This window comes from Lathyrus oleraceus, chromosome 6 (genome assembly GCF_024323335.1).
Source record: "Lathyrus oleraceus cultivar Zhongwan6 chromosome 6, CAAS_Psat_ZW6_1.0, whole genome shotgun sequence".
NCBI classification, from domain to species: Eukaryota; Viridiplantae; Streptophyta; class Magnoliopsida; order Fabales; family Fabaceae; genus Lathyrus; species Lathyrus oleraceus.
In genome coordinates, this window is record NC_066584.1 from 469,257,668 (window position 1) to 469,265,057 (window position 7,390).

General features: G+C 41.0%; 1 non-coding gene across 1 annotated transcript; it reads right to left on the minus strand.

Moving 5' to 3' along the window:
* Positions 1-5,523: 5,523 nt before the first annotated feature.
* Positions 5,524-5,630, minus strand: LOC127099153 (small nucleolar RNA R71). Its single transcript, XR_007793696.1, has one exon. It is a non-coding gene; the product is annotated as a small nucleolar RNA R71 (small nucleolar RNA).
* Between the last annotated feature and the right edge of the window lie 1,760 nt (positions 5,631-7,390).

The window sequence follows — 7,390 nt, forward strand, 5'->3', positions numbered from 1 at the left end:
ATTGTGGGCCCTGAAATTATTAAATTTTGATAAGGATTTGGCCGGTGAGAAAAGGAAAGTGCAACTGCTTGAGTTGGAAGAGATGCGCAATGTCGCATATCACTCGAGTTGGTTGTATAAAGAAAAGGTAAAAAAATATCATGACAAAAAGCTTCAAAAGAAGGATTTTGTGCCCGGACAGTTGGTCCTATTGTTCAATTCCAGGTTGAAGCTATTCCTCGGAAAATTGAAATCAAAATGGTCTGTGCCATTTCGGGTCAAAGAAGTCAAGGAATATGGAGCTATTGTCATTGAGGACATGGAAAAGAAGGAGAGTTGGACGGTAAATGGACAACGTTTGAAGGTTTATCTCAGCGGTCATGTGGATCGCGGGAGATGTGCTATTTCCTTGGATGCTCCTCTGTGAGCATCGAACCGTCGAGCTTATCCGAAGTTAAACAAGCGCTTGTTCGGAGGCACCCCAACATTGTAAGTATTTATAGTTTTCTGTTATGTTGTATTGGTGTCCATTTTGAAAAACCTTGCTGAATGTGCTTTACCTGCTGTTATGAAAAAACAAATTGCTGTCATGCTCGCTAGCAGCTCGCTAGGCGAAGGCAGTAGCGAGCTGATTCGCTATCTGCTCGCTAGGCGAAGCAGCAGCGAGCGCTGCGTGGCAGCACTTTATTTCTGTTTCACAGGGCCACTCATTTGGGCCCAAACACTTGTTATTTCGTTTTTTTTAGTCTGATAAAGGATCAAACTCACTCCAGAACTCACAATCACACTCTCATTTTTCATCTCACACAAAACCCTACTGTTACATTGCAAACCTCATTGTGCATTTCTACTTCTATCGATCTCTTTCACCAGGTTTGTCCTATCTCATTTACATTTTGTTGTCAAGATTAAATTTCTGAATATGAGACATTTAGGGTGAATTTGAGGGAATGGGTACATTAGGTTTTGCATGTGGATGTAGAATTGCATGTACCTTAGAACGATACCTTTCATGATAAATCATTTTGTTCTGAAATAGATACCATGAGATCTTGGGTTTTTCTGAAATTTCAGTGTTAACAAGGCAGAACCCAAAACCCACAAGATTCGCTAGCACCTCGCTAGGCGAATCAGTGGCGAACATGACAGTAATTGGATATTCTGTTTTGCTTTCTAATCTGTTTTGTATTTGTGTTATTTCCTCTCTATGTCTTTGCAGATGGCATCCAGATCAAGCGCGCCTAAAAAGAGAAAGGTCGGGAGCACTTCCCGTACCGTGCCCATACAATTCGACACCGACAAATTTGTCGGGCCAAAGCAAGCGGCTAGATATATGGCTTTGGAGAAGAGAAAGATTCTGCCGGAGAAAAGATTCATAATCAACCCCGAGGGCGAATACCGTACATTTTCCGGGTTGATTCACAGTAAGCGGTGGGACCGGTTGATATCTCCGCTTGAACACTATGACATCGAAACAGTGCGTGAGTTCTACGCGAACGCACTGCCTAACGATGATGAGCCATTCACATGGACAACACGAGTGTCTGGCCGTCAGGTTGCATTCGATCGGGATACAATCAACCGTGTTCTAGGTGAACCGCTCCACCTGGGGGAAAACGAGAGAGACGCATACCACCGGGATTTGAGGCTTCATCGAGACACCGACTCCATTTCCACTGCCCTACTATTTGAAGGGAAATCAGTTAAGTTGAACCCATCTGGGGTTCCAATGAGATACCATAGGGAGGACATGATTCCCATGGCTCAGCTGATACTCATGTTGGTTCTCACAAATATAAAACCCAAGTCTCACACCTCTACCGTGCCGATCCCAGTGGCACATCTGGTTCACTACATCTTCACGAATATTCAAATTGATGTGGCGAGGGTAATTGCTTTGGAGATGAAGTCCGTGGTCGAGAGCGGGCTAATGTCGGGGGCACGAGTTAACTGCCCCCTTGCTTTCCCATGTCTAATCATGGCTTTGTGCCAACATGCGAAGGTGAAGCTACCCTCCCGGAGTCAAGTAAGGATCCCGCCGGCCATCAATGATAGATATGTGGCCAAGTTTTGCAAGCCTAAGAACTTAAGAAGTGGTGCAGCTGCTGGTAATACCGGGACTTCTGATGGTCCTGGTACTTTTGCTCATGGATCCAATCCTTTCCAGCAGGCTGTCTGCAACTACAATTGGGATTGGATGGCGGCAACTCAGCGCGCCATGGTTGACATGCACGATTCTATGCAGCTGTTGCAGTTGCAGGCACGTGACCCCTCCGGTGATCACTCGATGATGACGCGTGAGCAGTTTCTGCAGAACGCTAGCTGGCCTGTGGACAGGCCTATGTTTGGAGAGGGGGCGGGTGCCGGTGCATCTGGTGCTGGTGCTTCAGGTGGTGCTGAGGATGATGGTGATGATGATGATGATGATGCTACCGGTTCTGAAGCCGGTAGTGATGAGGGTTTTGAGTCCTTTGAGGGCTAAGTTTGTTTTATTTTATTGTATTTTTCAGATTTGTTGTATTTTGATTTTGGTTATGTACTTTTGGGGGTGTTTTGTCCCCCATGGACGTTTTTAAAATTTTTAAGTAATGAGTATTGTTTATGTTTTTAATTTGTGTGTTTTGTTTAAATTTCTTTTTGTTTAATAAATTTTTGGTTGTTGAGTGTCAAACCTTCTAGATTGGTTGCTCCTCAAAGAAGTATCCAATGAAGGTGCATCCGAGCTTGGATGGCAATGATAAAAATAAACAAGTGAATAATGCTAAGGTACATGGTTACCTCCGGTTAGAATTTTAGAATGCATTAAGAACTTTACTCTTTTTTGTAATTGAATATTATTCTTTTTGCAACATAATTGAATGAATGTTTCATCTAGGACTTAGAACCACAAATTGTGAGGAAACCTCCATTGTACTCTTAGATGCTGGATTCTAATAAACTTTGTTGATTCATTTGATTCATGCTTGGTCTTTTATTATTGTGAATTTGTGGAAGTAATTAGAAATGATCAAGGCGCTTGTTTTCTTATGAGCACAACCAGTTCCAAATACAACTTACCCGTGAGCAGAGAGAGTATTCGTTAACCCCATTGAGCTTAAACAGTTGAATCTCAACTTGAAATAAAGCGAGATGTCAAAAATCTTTTTTCTTGAAACCCGGAAAATTTTGATAATTGTTCTTTTGCCGTAAAAAGTCAAGAGCATTCACTTAGGGTGAGTAAGAAATAAGTTGGGGAGAACGAAAAAGAGAATCGGTAAGTGCCACAACTCTTGAAAAACCGAGCAAGCATTGAAAATAATAAAAAAATAAAAATATAGAAAAGAGAAACATCTGTTTTGTAAATATGATGTGAAAGAAAAGAAAAAATAGAAAAAATGAAAATGAATGCTTGCTTGGAAGAAAAATAGTGAAAAACAAAAATTGAGTTGTGAAATAAGAGTTGTGAAGGTTTCAAATGAGAAACAAATGGAACGAAGTTGAGATGTGTGAATAATGTACAGTGAATGTCTCTTTTGCATCGGCAATTTCGTTTTCAGTGGCCTTAGAAATGACCCTTGTTTGTAAACCTAACCAAGCTACAACCGGAAAAGTCCTTAGTGATCTTCTCGCTTCCGCATTTCCATTTATAATTGTTAGACATTGTATAAATTGAATTGATTTCTTCATTGTTTGTTGGAGAGAGAGATTGTCCCCGCGGTTGCAAACGCATAATTTCTTCAATCCTTATTCGAAGAGGAGAGATAGGGTGATTCATTCAAGATAATATTGTTGTGGATAGATACATATTTCGCATTGCTATTAAGTTTTAGTTCTTGTGCATTATGTTATTCTAACCATTGGGAACTTATGCCTGGTTGATTTTCTTGTGTTTGAGCCGTTTTATCCGACTTCGGAGAAACCTTTTTCTTAAAGCAAATCCTCTTGTCCTTCAAGAGGCATACTTTGCTTGAGGACAAGCAAGAATCTGGTTAGGGAGAGTTGTTAGATGCCCAAAAGTGCTTATTTGAGCTATCAAATGTGGGCATCTTTCACTCCTTTTTGTTGCTAAAGCGTTTGAAACCGCCTTTGTTTTAGATGAATCGCAATACAATGGTAAACGATCTTGGTACCTTTGATTTGTGCGTTATTGTGCAGGAATTAGGCATGAAATAATAGAAAATGAAGGCACAAGAAAGTTGGCAAAGGGACCAAGAGAAGAAAGCATTCATCAGCATGCTCGCTAGGCGAGTGCTGTGGCGAAGGGCTCGCTAGGCGAGCACCCAGCGAACATCTCCAGTATTTTACAGTAGCAAACATCAACAAACTCGCTGGGCGAGCAGCCAGCGAAGGTGGTAGCGAACACGCCCAGACTTGGTCAAAAGCGCAGCCAGCACTCACTCGCTAGGCGAGCCATTAGCGAGCTCCCAGCGAGCAATTCCAGTAGCAAAACCTCATAAGCTCGCTGGAGCGAAGGTTGAAGCGTGGGCTTCTCCTAGCGAAGGTTTTGTTCGCCTTGCGAACATGCAAATCTGGCAAAGGATATTTCTCTGGGCGCAGGTGCCTCAGGTGCCTCGTTTTGGGGCTCGGTAGGCGAGCCATTCTGCTCTCCTAGCGAGCATGACAGCTCAGTAGCAGCACTATAAGTAGCAGGGGGCTACTTTTTGGAGCCATACTTTTACACTTCCATACTTTGTACTTTTTTTAGATATTTTCAGCATTGCTCTAGAGATAGTTTGTAACCTAGAAACCCATTTTTCTTCATCTCTTAACATTATTCTATAAAAAGGTGGATTCCCATCCAATCTCGATTCTTCGACTTGGATGTTGATCAACCTTCAACCGAGACTTGTTGTGCAAGCCACCATGAAAATGAGTGGCTAAGTTCTTCATTTTGTCAAGGTTAGATGTAGATGATCATTAGCTTTGTGTGTAAATGGGATGATCTTCATTTGTAAACTCTTTAATGATGAATATATGGTGAAAACTTTGTTTTATTGAAAACTCTTTGTGTTGGTTTATGATCGAGAGATGTTTACCAACTCTTTACCTAGGTTTTCATCCAATCTTGTTTGTTAGCTAGAGATAGTAATGAATGATTTTGTTCACCATAAGGTTGAACCAAAAAGTTGTCATTTTGATAGATTGTGTTAGAGATAAACAATGGATCAAAATGGGAAAACCCACAATGTGTGTTAGAGATAAACACATTGGGAGGACTTTGTGAAATAGTTTGTCATCTAAAGGAGTTATTAAGTTTTGTTGATCGAACATATACATGCAAAGTGATCGTCGAATCTTAACTTTGACAATATTTCTCAAATAGAAAAACCAAAACATTTACCGCATTTTATTACACTTTTATGCAAGATACTGTGACTAAAACCAAAACCCCCTTGTTACTACGAGTTAAGAATTGAAACAACTGTCGAACGGCGGCGATATCTCACAATCCCTGTGGAGACGATAACAAAAACCTGACACTTAAAACTACATTCAACAGTTACTGCATGGGAAGAACTGAAGTACGTTTTCTTAGTCCGATATTTTCCGCCAAGCAAAAATGCTATGTTGAGAGCTCAAATCAATGGATTTCGACAAAAAGATGTAGAATCTCTCTACGACGCATGAGAGAGATACAAAGACATGATGAGGATATGTCCACATCACAGTCTCGAAGACTGGGTGATCATTCACACATTTTACAATGGGCTTCTGTATAACACAAGACTGACAGTAGACGCTGCCGCGGGCGGTGCACTTATGGACAAGCCATACAACGAAGCCTATCAACTCATTGAAAACATGGCCCAAAACCATTTCCAATGGGGAGGTGAAATAACTCCAGTAGAAAAGTCCCAAACAAAGAGTGGAATGTACGAAATCAGTAGCCTTGACCATGTCCATGCAAAGGTAGATGCCCTTGTTCAAAAGTTAGACAACTTGACCATACCACCCGCAGCCACCGTGGTTGTCGTGACTCCAAACTGTGAGTTATGTGGAACTCCTGGACACACTGCACCAAAATGTCAGATATTGGCAGGAGTCCCCACTGATCATGTAAACTACGCACAAGGATATCCTTATTCGAATACCTACAACCCAGGTTCGAAAAATCATCCTAACTTTTCGTATAAGAACAAAAACGCCTTGTATGCACCTGGCCAAGCACCCGCTGTTCCGCCTGGATATCAAAAGCCAGCTAATAATGATTCTAACATGCCTAGGAAGTCCAACCTTGAACTAATGATGGAAAGCTTCATAGCTACCCAAACTCAAACAAACAAAGACTTCTTGAACCAAAACATGCATACTAGTGAGCAACTTAAACAATTAGCGAGCAAAGTAGACGCCTTAGCCACCCACAACAAAATGCTTGAAACACATATTTCACAAGTGGCTAAAAAACAAGAATCTACTATTGCTCCCGCTGGCACATTTCCTGGACAGCCATAACCTAATCCAAAAGGACATGCAAATTCCGTTATATTGAGAAGTGGAAAAGAACTAGACGGACCAGTAGATCCAAGACTCCAAAATTCTGCCATGTACCAAAAACCAGACAAACCAACAACTGAGAAGGTAAGTGAATCGAAGGAGAAGGAAGATAATACCCAAGAGGCCGAAGAGAAAGAAAAACCTTATGTGCCTCCACCACCTTATAAACCATCCATTTCGTATCCTCAAAGACTCGCAAATTCTAAAACTGTAGGGCAATTTAGGAAATTTGTTGAACTTCTGAAGAAACTGAATATTACAATTCCCTTTACAGAAGCCATCACACAAATGCTCTCATATGCTAAATTTCTTAAAGAGATCCTATCCAATAAGAAAAAGATCGAGGATAACGAAACAGTTACACTTACTACTGAGTGTAGCGCAATAATCCAAAATAACATGCCTCCCAAACTAAAAGACCCAGGTAGTTTCTCCATACCCTATGTCATTGGAAAGTTTGTCATAGACAAAGCTCTATGCGACTTAGGAGACAACATTAGTGTAATGCCCTTAACCATCTGTAAAAGGCTCAACATGGGAGAACTAAGACCAACCAAGATGTCTGTTCAACTAGCTGACCGCTCAATCAAATATCTTGTTGGTATACTAGAGAATGTCCCAGTACGTGTAAGACAATTCTACATTCCTATAGAATTCATAATCATGGACATCAAAGAAGATGCCAGTACACCTATTATATTAGGAAGGCCATTCTTAGCTACCGTCGGAGCCATAATAGACGTGAAAAGAGGTAACCTAAAATTCGAAGTTGGAGAAGAAAATGTTGAATTCATCTTGACATAATTCTTACAAGCGCCAGCTATAGATGATACCTGTTATCTACTTGATGTCATAGATGAGTGCGTAAGATAGATGGAGATGCAAGAAACCACATATTCTGATATAATGAAAATCCAAATCCCTCCAATATTTGAAG